The 15,294-nt window shown below is 42.1% G+C and overlaps 1 protein-coding gene and 1 long non-coding RNA gene across 3 annotated transcripts in view; one reads left to right on the top strand and one right to left on the bottom strand.

Moving 5' to 3' along the window:
- The window catches only part of MMP16 (matrix metallopeptidase 16), a 180,010-nt gene that overhangs the window by 20,120 nt on the left and 144,596 nt on the right, over positions 1 to 15,294 (top strand). The window lies entirely within an intron of this gene.
- On the bottom strand, positions 484 to 7,187 carry LOC310766865. The gene is made up of 3 exons (XR_014550477.1): positions 7,055 to 7,187; positions 4,832 to 4,916; positions 484 to 779 (listed from the first exon to the last, which is right to left on the bottom strand). It is a non-coding gene; the product is annotated as an uncharacterized lncRNA (long non-coding RNA).

The following is a 15,294-nucleotide window of genomic DNA, read 5'->3' as shown; positions in this document are numbered from 1 at the left end:
CTACTTCAGAAGAGGCATTTATAGCAGTGCTTAAAAAGATATGAAGGGGAGGGGAACCCATTCTTCTATATGCTATCCATTCTTAACCTCTGGGGGAATAAAGTGAAGGGCGAATGTACAAATCAGAAGATTTGCTGGTGCAATTTCCATTTTCAGTGGTGTAAATAATTTCTCCTCCTGGAAAGTAAAGCCCAAGTTTTAAATACCTGCAATAATATTAGTCTTATTAAAGTCACTTGGATGTATAGTATTGAAGATCTGATGGAGAGAAGTTTATCCATGATTACTTGCTTGCATGAAACCAAAAATTCATGTGCAGCTCAATGCTCAGTGTACTGTATTTACTGGGATGCAAGTCTGCTGTGTCCAGTGAGGTGCAATCTTATAAGCTTCCCAGAGTCCCAGTAAGGAGAAAAGGCAAGATAGAAATAAATACAAAATGTAGTATACATAGGCTGCAATCCTGTTATATATATGCTTGGTTGTAAGGTAATCCACTGGCCTGTTAACAGTGTGTAAATTTATCTCTTATGACCCAGATTATAATTAATACTAAAGCAGGAATTAGGTTGTAGAGTAATGCAGCCACTTTTCAGTCTTGGGTTTAATCAGGATTCTTCATTGAGTTTGGTAACATATCCAGCTTCATTGTAATGCATGTAGGTGACATTCACCTGGAATACTGAAAACAGTTGTCGTTGGCATCCGTCTGTCTAGGGAGACAATGGAGGAGTGCACTTTTGGGAGTGAAGTCAAATTGTTGGAAGTTGCAGCATCTGCTGTGGCTGTAGAGACCAATACGAGAGTGACATGTTTTGTTGTAGCTGGGGCAGATGAAAGTGTCCAGTTGTGCTGCTACAAACGCACCATGGCGTTTCTTTTAGTAACCTTACAGGAAGCTGCCTTATACTGAGTCCGTCTATTGGTCCATCTAGCTCAATATTGGTAGTGGCTGTCCAGGATTTCAAGCAAGAATCTTTCTGAGCCTTGTTAGGAATTGAATCTGAGGTCTTTCGGCATGGAAAGCATGTATTCCACCATTGATCTTCCCCAGTGGTTTTGTGCTTTTTGTTTATTTACAGCTACATAGGTTGTGTTGCAGCCCAGTTGACTTCCCATTTTCTTCTCTGTCCCCTGCACGCACCCAACTCATCAAGTTTTTAAAAAATGAAAAGAAGAAGCCACCAGGCTAGGCAATTGGTGATTAAAACATGCAGCTATTTCCCTCAGGAAAGCTGAAAATCTATATGAAAGTTCCTGTAACATTTTCTTCCCTTTTGTTGTTCTTATTAGTGAAACTTGTGCCTAGTATTTAATCAGTACTAGGTATATTTATTTAGCTTAGGGATTTTAAATGCTTTCCCTGCTTTGCTGTCCTTTATGATGGTTTGACCCATTTTGTTCTGGAGATCCCTGTGCCAAAAGGCCTTTCCCAAAGAGCCGTTAACAGTACAGTCCTATACGTGTCTAGTCAGAAATGAGCCCTGCTGAATTCAATGAAGTTTGCTCCCAAGTACAGTGGTACCTCGGGTTACATACGCTTCAGGTTACAGACGCTTCAGGTTACAGACTCCGCTAACCCAGAAATAGTACCTCGGATTAAGAACGTTTCCGAGCACAATTCAAAGTGTTGGTGCTGACCTTTAAAGCCCTAAACGGCCTTGGTCCAGTATATCTGAAGGAGCGTCTCCACCCCCATCGTTCTACTCGGACACTGAGGTCCAGCACCAAGGGCCTTCTGGCGGTTCCCTCACTGCGAGAAGCCAAGTTACAGGGAACCAGGCAGAGGGCCTTCTCGGTAGTGGTGCCCTCCCTGTGGAACACCCTCCCCTCAGATGTCAAAGAGAACAACAACTACCAGACTTTTAGAAGACATCTGAAGGCAGCCCTGTTTAAGGAAGCTTTTAATGTTTGATGTATTACAGTATTTTAATTATTTTTTTTTTTTGGAAACCGCCCAGAGTGGCTGGGGAAGCCCAGCCAGATGGGCGGGGTATAAACAATAAATTCTTTTTATTATTATAACTTTGCTTCAGGATGAGAACAGAAATTGTGCTCCGGTGGTGCGGCGGCAGCGGGAGGCCCCATTAGCTAAAGTGGTGCTTCAGGTTAAGAACAGTTTCAGGTTAAGAACAGACCTCCGTAACAAATTAAGCTCTTAACCCGAGGTACCACTGTAAGTCAGGATGGCTGCCTAAGTCTTCCACAAAACAGTTCCAGTGTGGATACAAACAGTGCTTCACAAATTGTTTGGACTGGGTGCAAAGTCCTTGGAAAGGAAGCAGTGGAGACCCTGTTGCATATTGCACATCTCATTTAGATTAAAAGAAGAAGATCCATTCATCTTGGTAACCTGTATGGCTGTGCTATTATAGTCTGCGTGCCTCACGTTGTCAGGGCAGGATAGGAGGAGGCTGGTGCTTGCATGTCTCCATGGCGACCTTGGTGTTGGCCTGATGCCTGCAATCTGGCCTGTTCACAAAGCACCGTGCCCTGATGAATTATTTAGCTGCGCTGGAGAAAAATATAGCAACAGGCTCCCACTGAGTGGCTGAGGAGAGCGGTAAGGTGACATCAGTAGCTTAGGCTGATGAGCCCAGGGGTTCGCAACAGCTAGCCAGCAGGATCAGTTTGCATTTATGAAGGCTTTGCGTTTTTTTCTTTTTCACTTTGGCCTAGGATCTTCTTATTTTGCCCGTGAGGAGAGGCAGAAGGAAACATTTTGTTCATTCAGTGACTTGCCAGTCAGTTTGGAGCCCTACAATTACCCTGGAACAATTTCAGTGTTTTTGTTTTGTTCTGTTCTGTTTTATCATTTTATATGTTTCCATAGTTAGCAATTACACTAAGTGAAGATGAGAAGAATTCTGTGCGTTGTAGAAATGGAGGCTGGACCGGTGGCAGACTGTCCTCACTCTTTTCTGTGTGCATTGGATACTTTATTGTTATGAAGCAACTGGGGATTTTGCTAGAGAGATTGTTGGGTGATGAAGGCTGAGTTGTATGTTATGTCAGTGGTGGGCTAGCTACTTGCGGGGAGAGCATGCAAACAAAGTGGTTTGTCATTCCATGTGACAAACTGTAGTTACTGAGGGAGTAGAAATACTTAGAATCATAAAAATGTAGGGTTGGAAGGGACCATGAGGGCCACCTAGTCCAACCCCCTGCAATGTAGGAATCTTAATAGAATCATGGAGTTGGAAGGGACCACAAGGGTCATCAAGTCCAACCCCTTGCAGCATTGCAGGAATCTTTTGCCCAACATGGAGCTCAAACCCATGATTCTCATGCTCTACCAACTGAGCTATCCCAGATAATTCCTGACAGATGGCCACCAAAGCTCTGTTTAAAAACCTTCAATGAAGGAGAGCCCACCACTTTATGAGGTACAGTGGTACCTCGGGTTAAGTACTTAATTCGTTCCGGAGGTCCGTACTTAACCTGAAACTGTTCTTAACCTGAAGCACCACTTTAGCTAATGGGGCCTCCTGCTGCTGCTGCGCCGCCGGAGCCCGATTTCTGTTCTCATCCTGAAGCAAAGTTCTTAACCTGAAGCACTATTTCTGGGTTAGTGGAGTCTGTAACCTGAAGCGTATGTAACCAGAGGTACCACTGTAGTCCATTTTATTGTTGAACAGCTCTTGCCGCAACTCGCAAGGTCAGGATGCAATTTCTGTAAATGTACAAATAAATAAATGGTTTGGTCTGAATGAACTGCACCAGCATAAGACTCTCATGTTCCAGAAAAAAAAAAAGGTGTGTGGACGGGGGCTGTGTTTGCATGTGAGATGAGTTGGAGACCATCTCACAGAAACAGCCTCCCATGTGGAATGACACCCACGTGTTTCTGCTTTAAGCATCTGCCATCCTTGCGTCTGGCTTGAGTCCACAAAAGCTTGTGCTGTCCTTGAACCTGGGGAAGACAGAGGCACTGTGGATTGGTGATTCCCACGTCTAGGAACACACATGGTACTGATTGAATGCCCCCATGATGGTGCCAAGATCCCTGCCCTCAATTACCAGAGCAGTTTTGCATTTTTGGGTAGGTTTTGCTTTGTGAATAAATACACAAATGTTTGCAGAGCATTTTTGGGGGGTAAAAGATGGACAACTCCCCTGAAGCATGGGGGAGGGCGAGACTGAACTGTTGTTCAGTTTTCAGCTGCAGTCAGGCTTGCACAGCAGCTGAAAAATTCACCGTGAAATCTACACTTGCGCTTTGTGTGGCGTTGTGCCTGAGTTTTCATTGCGGAATTAATAATAATTTCAATACTTTTGCTTGAAAACCCACCAAAATATTAAGAAACCTTTCCTTATACTGTATATGTTGCAATAATGGCAGCATTCCAAATATATCAGGTTGTCTCCCAGCTGAGCTGGTTTGGCCTTCCTCCAGGCGGACTACTCCAGATCCCAAATGATGCACAGGTCGCTGCCTGCAGCAAGAGTGGGCCGAGCTGGAATATATTTCACATTTGTGTTTTATTTCTTATATCCTTCCCTTCCTCTTAAAGGGGCCCTACATGCTTATTCCATTTTTTGAGGGGGTAGGAGACAAATATGCAATATTTAGCTGCCAGCCCTGCAACAATGCTACTTACTGCGATACTACTGCCCAATGCTACTTGCCTGTTTTAAAGGAGCTGTCATATTTTTAGAACCTCAGTTGACCAGCTTCTGGGAATTTTGACTTCTTTCCATTTCAAAGTCTGGAAAAACGGTCTCTATCTGTTTTTGGGACACATCCCACTTGAAGCTAGTAGAACTACTTAATGTAGTGAGCACTCTAAATTTTAAAGTCTAAAAGATGGATAATAATAAGATACAGGACACTTATCTTGCTGGAGTGGAAATGAGTACTCAGGACTAAATGTGCAGAAAATAAGATGAGTGACTTTAAAACGCCCATTGGACACCTTTAAAATACAAATACTCTAGTAAGGAAGGCTGATACCACGAAGTTGCCACATTTTCTCTGCCCATCCCCCTTTGTTCGGCTGATGTTCATAACCCAAATGGTTTGGACCAGGAACAGAAAGAAGTAATGAAATAGAATTTGTAAGGTTTATATATCTTTAGTTTTCAATTAAAGTTGAATGAGCTGTTTCTGTTAAGGCGCACAACACTCTTTTCTTTTACCACAGCAGACATATTTTGTGTTAGCTGTAGATTAAGGAAACACTTTTCAGCTTCAAAAATACTGATTATATTTCCTGTATAAAGGAAAGGAATAAACAATCCTACTCGGTGCACAAAAGCCTTTTGAGTGTGTTTTTGGCAGGAAGTTTTTGATTTAGAGCCGTAGAATCAGAGAGTTGTAGAACTGAAATGGACTCCGAGGGTCACCTAGTCCAAAGTCCTGCAATGCAGGAATCTCAACTAAAATATTCATGGCAATCTCTGCTTAAAAACCAGTGAAGGTGAGTCCACAACTTGCCGAGGGCCTGTTCCACTCTTACAGTCAAACAGCTTGGAATATTGTAACTTGAAGCCATTGATTTGAGTGCTACCCTCCAGAGTAGGAGAAAACCAGCTTTCTCCATCTTTCATGTGACAGCCCTTTAGATATTTGAACCCCAATAACTCATGTGTCTATTTCAAACCGAGTTTTTCATTCTCAAAAACATTTTGTCGCCTGTGCTATAGTGCACAATGTATCTCCTTGCTATGAGTAGTGATTGCACAATTTGAAATACCCCTTTAAATGTAACTACTGTGTTCAAAGGCAAATATCATGGTGGGTTCTCATCACTCAGTTGATTGCTGTATATGAAGGAGGTTCTGAATAGAAGCTTTTTGAAGGTGGGAAGTTGTGGGCTGGCCTAGCAAACCTGTAAATTATTCTGCCAGTTCCACATAATCCTGGCTCAGTTAAAACAACGATCCCATAGCATCTTTGATATCTGTGCGAAAGGAGAGACAAAAGTCTCAAGGGTACAGGAGAAGATTCAGTGGCCCACCTCATTTTGAAAATGTCTTCAGCATTGGTTCTCTCCTTTTCAACACCATGGTATTATGCAATGGAGGTCACTGCCCAAATTAATGCTTGTCTCAGAGATGGACCAATTTTGCACTCCTCCAGAACCTTCCATCCCCCCCCCCTTACCAGCAGAATGGTTTGCTTCTAAAAAGGGGCTTCAGTTGTATGAAATGTTCCTTGACGAATAGTAAGTGGACTTTGAAAGTCATCCAACTGTCACTTATATTAACTAGGGAAGAAATTTAATCTGAATTTGACTCAGCAGGTAGCTTGCTAGTTAAAATAACCCACACCTCTGTGTAAGTGCCTGGCTTCATACTAGAGATATCAGAGAATTCCAATGGAAATGGGAATTGCCAACTTTTGCTTATTCATCAAGGTCCAGAATGGAAATAAATCCAGTGAATATAATTGGTATTCACTGTTGCTGTTGCTTTCAGTTTGCAAATGATACATAATTGATTATTTCCCCCCATTTGCCTTGTGTTTGTTTTGCATTCAAATGAATGGGCTGGAAAAATGAAATTTACGTAAGGACACTTGACTTGGAAAAGACTTTCGGACAAGTAACTTTTCCCATCCAAATAGCTGAGATAGTACAGAAAGCCATGAAAAGCCTGTGCTCAGTGTTTGCATCTGTTCTCGTGCACTAAATGTGTGTCTCTTGCATTCTGTGTGTCCTTCTCAGACCTCTGATCACAAGAAATCTTGCAGGCTGTAAATTGCCAATCCTTGCAAGCTGAGAGTTATTATACAGTCATGAAATTGGAAGAGATCCAGTGTGGGATATCCAGTCCCTGCTCCACCCTAAAGAGGATATCCTCTTTGAAAATCTTCAGGCGTATTCTGTAAACTCTCTAGGTGGTTTGGCCTAATGGCCTATTATCCTACTGTACTTCTGTTTAAAAAGGGGAAAAAGGAGAGGGGGGAGAAATTGTATTTATTGTAAAAATGTGGTTTGAGTTCATTGATTTCTTCTAGCATGTTTTACATACAGTGAGTGTATATATTGTCCCTGTTCAGAAGAACCAGAATAAAATATTTTATGGCATGTTTATAATTTGCTTTGCTTACTCTATAACGGCTGGATTTCTGCTGTAGCTAATGAGGACGGAGCCTTGAATATTGTGACAATGTTGTATCTGGAGCAAAATGATGGTTTAGCTGACAATTCACAATGTGATAGCACAAGGAAGCTGAGTTGCTTCTTCTTCTTCTTCTTTTAATTGATTTTCTTTTCTATCATTACAAACATCTCATATCAGTAACATACATATTACACATCATCACCTCCTCCCTCCTGGACTTCCCTCAGCTTCCATTTCTGATTGGTTCCCTCCTTATTATATACTGCTATTTTATACAATCCATTATATCATTCCTTCATCACATTAATTGTTCTTTAATCAAGAAAGATGTGAATGTTTATTTAAATGAAGCTGAGTTGCTTCTGAAGGTTGTGGCCAGTCTAGACTAACAGAATTGCCCACTCCCTCCAAGCCCTTTGAGGGTAGATGTGTTTTAGTTTGTTTTTAAAATAATTAAACATGGAACTTCATTTGAGTGTTTGAAAAGCTTTATAGTCATTCCTTCAGCAACTCTTACCATAACCCTGTAAGGTAGGCCAGCCCTATTATTTGAACATGACAGATGAGTGGACTGCAGTAAGCAGTATGGCTGCAGCAAGGTATTTAGTACTCCACACCTCTTTAAAACTATATTCACTTCTGTAATTCCAGTAGTGAATGTGGTGCTTTCTTTTTGTCTGGTAAGTGACCAGACATTCTGGTAACTGTGAGTACTAATATATATTTTTCCACTGCAGGAGTTATTTTTTCCTGTAAATTATACTACATGGTCCACAGCTAAGCATACAAAGTCAGGCTTGACTTCAATTAATATCAACCTCTTTCACATATTCACTTTGTCTTTAATTATGTGACCACGTACTGTTTCTCATATACAATACATTATATATCCCCGTTGAAACTTTGTCCCTATGTTATATAATCTTTTTAAAGCTTCCTTTTGTACTGTGATTCCTAAACTCATTTCTACAAATGTTAGGCAGGCAATCTATGAGGTGCACCTCTCGGCTGACATGCTAGCATTAGGACAGCTCAGTTGGTAGAGCATTAGACTCTCAGTCTTTGGTTTGTGGATTCAAGACCCACATTGGGTAAAATATTATTGCATTGCAGGGGGTTGGAATAGATGATCCTTGTGGTCTCTTCCAACTCTACAGCTCTATGATTCTAGGCAAGGCAAGAGAAGCAGCTCTCTGAGATTTGCAAAGTAGTAGAATTGGAGGGTTTGGAATACAGTATAATTACAAGTAACATTCAAACTCAGTTCATAACTAGTTTGGCACGGTTCCTACACTAGTTCTCCCAGCCACCATAGCTGCCCTCTTCTCTAGTCCTGGTGAAAAAATACCATATTTTTCGCACCATAGGGCACACCTAGTTTTTAGGGGGGGAAATAAAGAAAAAAAATTATTTCCCCCCCCCCCCAGCCCCAAAGAGCAAAAAAGCCAAGACAGCTAGCGGAATCCATCCCATTGGTTGTCTTGGCTTCCTCTTTAGCCACGCGCAACCTCTCCAGCCGGCAGAAGCCAAGACAGCGAGCGGGATGGATTCTGCTCGCTGTCTTGGCTTTGTTTTTAGCCGTGGGGCTGGGGCGGGGGAAGCCCAAGCTTTCCCCGACCCCAGCCCCCAGAGCAGGTCCGGGAGCGGCGGCAAGAATGCACGCAGCCTTGCCGCCGCTCCTGGAGCTTGCAGGGCTGGGGGCGCGCTCCGAAGGCTTGCGGATAGCTGTATGACACTGTGAGTCATTGAAAATTGAAAACTCTGAAGGCTTGGGAATAGCAGCCTGCAGCCTGAAGCCCGGGGAGTGCAGCGCCAACTCCCGCTGCGCTCCCCGGGCTTCAGGCAGCTATCTGCTAGCCTTCGGAGCGCGGGAGGAGTTCCCCCCGCACTCCGAAGGCTTGTGGATAGCAGCCTGAAGCCTGAAGCCCGGGGAGCGCAGTGGAGCCTGCATTCGATCCATAGGATGCACACTCATTTCCCCTTCATTTTTGGAGGGGCAAAAGTGCGTCCTATAGAGCAAAAAATATGGTACCTAGTGTCAATGAAAATGGCTATTGCTACAGTTTCATTAGGCCTTGCAGTAGCCTTGGGAAAAACACTGAAAATTTCTGGAATAGGTTCCGTAGCTTTCAAGGAAATGGGTGGAGACCGATAGCCAAAGTCAGAGAGTTGAGTGTATGCCTCTTTTCCTGAATAAACCTGCCTTTCTTACCTCTGTGTTTGCCTGTCTTGGACTATACAGCTATAGGTTCCTATGCCCTACTAGTTCTCCCAGCAGAGTGCCCCAGTCCGTTAATTGATCCCATTGATTATCTTCAGAAAAAGTGTATGAATGTGACAATAAGGGCCATGTGCTCTCTCCTCACACATCCTCCCCTATGATTATCAGTGGACCCATCCAATATTTTGAAATAATGGTCAAGTATTTAAAGCACCAATTTAGAACAATGGAAATGAAGATAAAGACTTGGGCTAATTTACAATGAAAATGCCACCACTAAGTTAGTTCATCACTATTTCACAACAGCGGCATCAAATTCTAAACCGTTGTAATCCTTTATTTCTGGCTCACCATGCAATGTTAATATGAGTATGTGTGAATACTTTTCACCAGACTGAACAGTTCTCCTTGGCATTTATCCTGAAACTGGGGCCAGCACTTGAATTTTACAATTTTTCTTTAAAACAAAATCTAACCAAACAGACTAAGGAAATATAAAATACCATATATATATATCTGGCAGTACATGACTTTCTGAAATGAACTCTCCCTCTCTCTCTGTAACTAAATGTCCTACTGCTACCCTCAAAAGGGCTTTTTTGGTTGTTTCATAGAAAATTAAATAGCAGTCAAGTCATAGACAGTCAATTGCCCTGATTCTAACCTACTCCAGTGCAGACATTGGAGTCTGTGCACAGCTTGTCATTTCACTTCTACTTTTGCAGAAATTCCAACTCCCAAGCTCTTTACAACTTGGGTCCAAACACCTTTGGAGTCCTGATCCCAATTTTCAATGATTCACAGTGTCATACTGCTCCAATTAATGATTTCCATAACCACCTCTTTCATTGTCCTTGCATCCAAATGTACTTTGGGGCATTACGTTCAGGGAAGGCTCCTGGTGGTGTATCCATTAGGCCCCAGAGCAAGGGTAGTCAAGGCATCATGAAGCATGAACTATGTGGGATAGCTCAGTTGGTAGAGCTTGAGACTCACAATCTCAGGGTTGTGGGTTTGAGCCCCATGTTGGGCAAAAAGATTCCTGCGTTGCAGGAGGTTGGACCAGAAGACCTTTATGATTCCGTCCAACTCTACAATTCAATGATTATATAATGAATATTTTGGCTAGCTTGCCTTACAAACATGACCAAAAGTTTTTTAATAGTGTGAACTTCTTGAGACACTGCATCCCTCAAGTTGAACCGAACGCTTCTTGCAAATAGGTAAAGGTAAAGGGACCCCTGACCATTGGGTCCAGTCGTGGCCGACTCTGGGGTTGCGGCGCTCATCTCGCTTTATTGGCCGAGGGAGCCGGCGTACAGTTTCCGGGTCATGTGGCCAGCAGGACTAAGCCGCTTCTGGCGAACTAGAGCAGTGCACGGAAACGCCGTGTACCTTCCCACCGGAGCAGTACCTATTTATCTACTTGCACTTTGACGTGCTTTCGAACTGCTAGGTTGGCAGGAGCTGGGACTGAACAACAGGAGCTCACCCCGTTGCGGGGAGATGAACCGCCGACCTTCTGATCAGCAAGTCCTAGGCTCTGTGGTTTAACCCACAGCGCCACCCACGTCCCTTGCAAATATGTGTCACCCACGTTCTTGCAAATATGTGTCATAAAATTCTGACAGCCACTTTTGTTAGAAAAAAAGGTTCTTTGGAGCTAAGCAGCCACTGGGATGCAAGACCTCTGTTTTTCTGCAGCAATTCTCCCTCCTCTCCAGACACCTTGAAGTTCAAAGGCCACCCTGAAATCATAAAACTACCAAACGTGTGTTCATTATGATTATACGTGCTGAAGCTCTAATTGTGTTCAACCCACCTTGAATGGACTGTGAGATGAACTTATGGATGGTGAAAAATGAATGTTTTATGACTCAGAATGCCAGAGAACAGAAGGCCTTATTACATCAGATAAGTGTTGCTATGCACAGCAGATGTTATGCCACTACAGGATACAGAATCTATGGGGACAGTCTTCCATATGGTCTTGCGGCGAGATAAACCCTTGGTGGATGCTGCTTATGTGCAATATATTTTCCATTTTCCCAAACTGGGAATGCAGCTGTGGGATAGTAAGGCCTAATTAATCATTTATTGCAGATTTACAATTTATTGCCCAGAGATGCCTATCTCAGTTATTGATTTTGGTGATTCCACCCCCTACTCCATGTAGCTGTTCTATAATTGCATTTTTATGCAGCAATAAAAAACTAAAGCATATGTATTAGTGATAGGAAAGACCATTGTCTGTGGCTAAATGGTATCTGCTCATTAAAATGCAAGTGTCAACTGCATATGTTCAGAGTGTCACAGTACATTTTGTTTTCTGTATCTGGGTTCTCAAAAATACTATGATAATAAAGGGCTGGAGAGTCTCATTATGCCTTCCAGGTTCACACACACACAGCTCCAGGAATTAACATTTCATGTTTATTCCTAAGAATGGAGTGCTATTCAGAGCTCTCCCCCTTTCCTTGCAGGTAGGAATAGACTACCTGATTCTCATTCTAGCTGTTTGTTCAGATCCCACCCTCTTAGGACATTAGTTAATGTGAAAATGGGATGGAATGGATTTGTGGATGGAAATGTGTAAAATTGGCATGGACCAGAAGTACAAGTTCCTCCCTAGCGCAAGATAGAATGAAGGATGATCTCTTCCTGAAATTAGCAGGTTGAGTTGAAACAGCGGGAGACTGAAACAGCTGATGAACAGTTGGTTAAGGATAATTGACCTGGCCAACCAAAGTTATGATCCAATGTAGATTTGGATTCACCTTGTCTGTTTTTTGTTGTTCTGTGTTCTGGTAGTGCTATAGATCATTATACTGTTTTAAATTAGGAACAGGGTCTTGTCTGCAGTGGCTTCTAAGCTGGGCAGTTCTTTCCCTCTTAAGGTCAGGTTGGCATAGTTCTTCCCATTTGGAGGAGAGTAAATGCACCCTTATTTTGTTACGCCTTTTTTACCTGGCAATTTTGAAAATTTAATGGTATGCCCTTGTTTAACCTGCTGGGTTTTGTTTTTGTTTAAATTGTTGATTTGTGGTTTAAATTGTTGTTTTGACTGATATTATTTTGAGTTTCTTTTTGGTTAGGAATGTTATGATGGAAGATTAGTATACAGATATTGCAAATAGTGGAGGAAGTGGCTCAAACACAAGAAAATAGATATAATTTTCTACAAGAGGAAAACCAAAAGTTTTATGGTGTGGTTATAGTAAGAAAATAATCATCCCCTTCTCTCTTTTCTTATGTGGTAGGGCGTAAGCCATGGCTCACATTTTCAGACTGAGAAAGTTTTTGCTAAATAAATAAATAAATGATTATGTGAATCTCATTATTGTTTACAACCGTCTGCTTATGCAGCTACAGTGTATTGTTTTCGTGTGGTATGGCTGTGATCCAAAGTCAAATAGGGCTCCAGTGCAGCTGTGTGAGTACTGCTCTTCAGTGTCAGAAAATGCTTCATGGGCAAAATGTCTGGATCGTTCCCCAATACTGGAAAAAATGGGAAAGGGCTTGCACAGAATTTAGAGCAGGGGTCAGCAAACTTTTTCAGCAGGGGGCCAGTCCACTGTCCCTCAGACCTTGTGGGGGGCTGGACTATATTTTGAAATAAAAAATAAAAATGAACGAATTCCTATGCCCCACAACTAACCCAGAGATGCATTTTAAATAAAAACACACATTCTACTCATGTAAAAACACCAGGCAGGCTCCACAAATAACCCAGAAATGCATTTTAAATAAAAGGACACATTCTACTCATGTAAAAACACGCTGATTCCTGGACCGTCCGTGGGCCGGATTTAGAAGGCAATTGGGCTGGATCCGGCCCCTGGGCCTTAGTTTGCCTACCCATGGCTTAGAGCCTCAGCATGCTCACTCAAGCTGCTGGATGGGCAGATGGGTATATGCAGTTTATTACTCAATGCGGCTAGGTCTCTAGCTGTTATGATAAAGATAATGGGGATCATAATTGTTTTTGTTATTAAATTTAAAAAAAGTTGAGTGGAAAATAAGGTGATATTCTAAAAGGAATGTTAAGAGATTAGGATTTGCTGAATTAACAAACTGAACTAGAGAACAAGAAGGGGAGGTATGAGGAAGTCAAAGAAACATGTGACTGAAAGATTATTATTGAAACTGAATTGTTTTTAATATTTTTCTTTTTCTTTTTCTTTTTGTGTTTATATAAAATTGGAAAACTTAATAAATATTCATTAAAAAAATATTACTCAATGCGGCTGAACTAATAACCATTTGCTATAAATGACAGCGATTAATGCCACTGTTTATACTGATCTCACATGAGGCAAAACAAAGTTATAGTACGTTGTGTGTGCGTGCACACACACAGTTATTTTCTAATCATGTTTTACCTTGCAAGTCTTTTCAGAATGTGCAAACATTACTTGCGGGTGGAATTTTGTAATGTGGGCTATTTTTCACATAGCAGGTCGATATGACTCTGCTCGTCCATCATCTCTGTGAGTTCTGCTCTGCTCTTATTTTAGAAGCATTCACTAGTAAGATGGGTTGCTCTCTATACTTTCTGTGCTTGCCAGCGAGATGATAAGGCATATACCTTATATTTATAGTACACGAGTATTAGAAGGAGATCTTATCCTCTTCTATGCAAAAGAATATAAATAGTATATTTAATGGACAGGCAGAAGATGCAGCAAAAGATTTCAAGATGCAGCTTAATGTAGCTCATTGGCTTTTGATGGCGTCTGATGAAATAGGCTGTTAGAAAACCTCAAATCACAGCAAACCTATCTTCATTTCTTGCCTATCCCCACTTAAGTTACATTATAGCCTGTAGTAAAAATCTGTACCCTTCTGCTCTTTCCTCCACACTAATACTAGCTCCTTGAAAATAATATTTAGTATTGCATTCTTAAGTGCTCAAAGTCCTTCAGAGTAGCAGTTGATTAAGTTTTACCCCGCCTAGACCAATGGAAATAAATGAACATTACTAAGTTTGGTCCCATAATTTCAGTAGTTCTATTCTGAGTAAAACTTAGTTGATTGGGTGGTATTCAAACTCTAGAAAACCATTACAACAGTCTGGCAAGGTAAGCCGGTTTTTACTGAGCCCACACATTATAAGGACAGAGGTTATGCAATGTTATTAGACAAAGAGATGAAAGTCAAACCATGGACAGCTCTCATTCTTAGTCAGCATGCTTTGAAATGTTTCTTCTTGACACTGTAAAAATGAAACTTTTGCATGCTGAATAGAGAGATCCATCTGAAACCATGCTTAAGTAATTCACAGAGGAATACCCCCCCCCAAAAAAAAACCTCCCCTCTAAGCATACTGCTGTAGGTATAGGACAGTCTGTGAGGCAGGTAGATTAGAACTCAATTAAAACTGCATTGAGGCAAACTTCCAGTAAATGAAAGCTATTGTGATAAGCCTTGCTGTATATAGAAATAAGCTGAAATGGAAACAAGCTTTCTCACACATTTTTCAGACCTACTGTAGCAATATAGAGCCAGCCATGCTTATCCCAGAATTCGTCGGCTGAAGGGAGCTGTACTTCAACCTGTGACCTTAATTTAACTCGACTGAGCTAAACTGCATCTGATGAGCTACTGAAGGAGCTTCATCCTGCTGCACTTGGTTGCTAAAGCTATTACTGTAATATTTACCATTTGAGGGGACATGTATCCCTGTCTGTAACTGGCAGATGGGCGGAATACAGCCAGTTTAGAGGAGTCTGGGATTTTGTAAACTACTTTGTGGAGAGGAATGAAATAGCCTTCTTGGGGGGGGGCACTAGGGGGCGCATCGGAAGATGGCTGACAATAACATCTCTCCGACCCACACGAGGTAATTTGGAGGCTATGATGGGAGTAATTAGCCTCCCTACCCCCCCCAGGATGGTGGGGGGGGACTGCCCTTGCCTGCTGTGCCCTATACCACTCCCGAATTTGTGGGGATGGGGGCACTAGGCACAAAGCCCTCCTGTGGGATTCCAGCGCTCCTGGACGCC

Source organism: Podarcis filfolensis, assembly GCF_964270895.1.
Source record: "Podarcis filfolensis genome assembly, chromosome: 7".
In the NCBI taxonomy this organism is placed as follows: Eukaryota; Metazoa; Chordata; class Lepidosauria; order Squamata; family Lacertidae; genus Podarcis; species Podarcis filfolensis.
The sequence above is the reverse complement of the archived record's forward strand: the minus strand, read 5'-3'. Positions and strand labels throughout refer to the sequence as shown.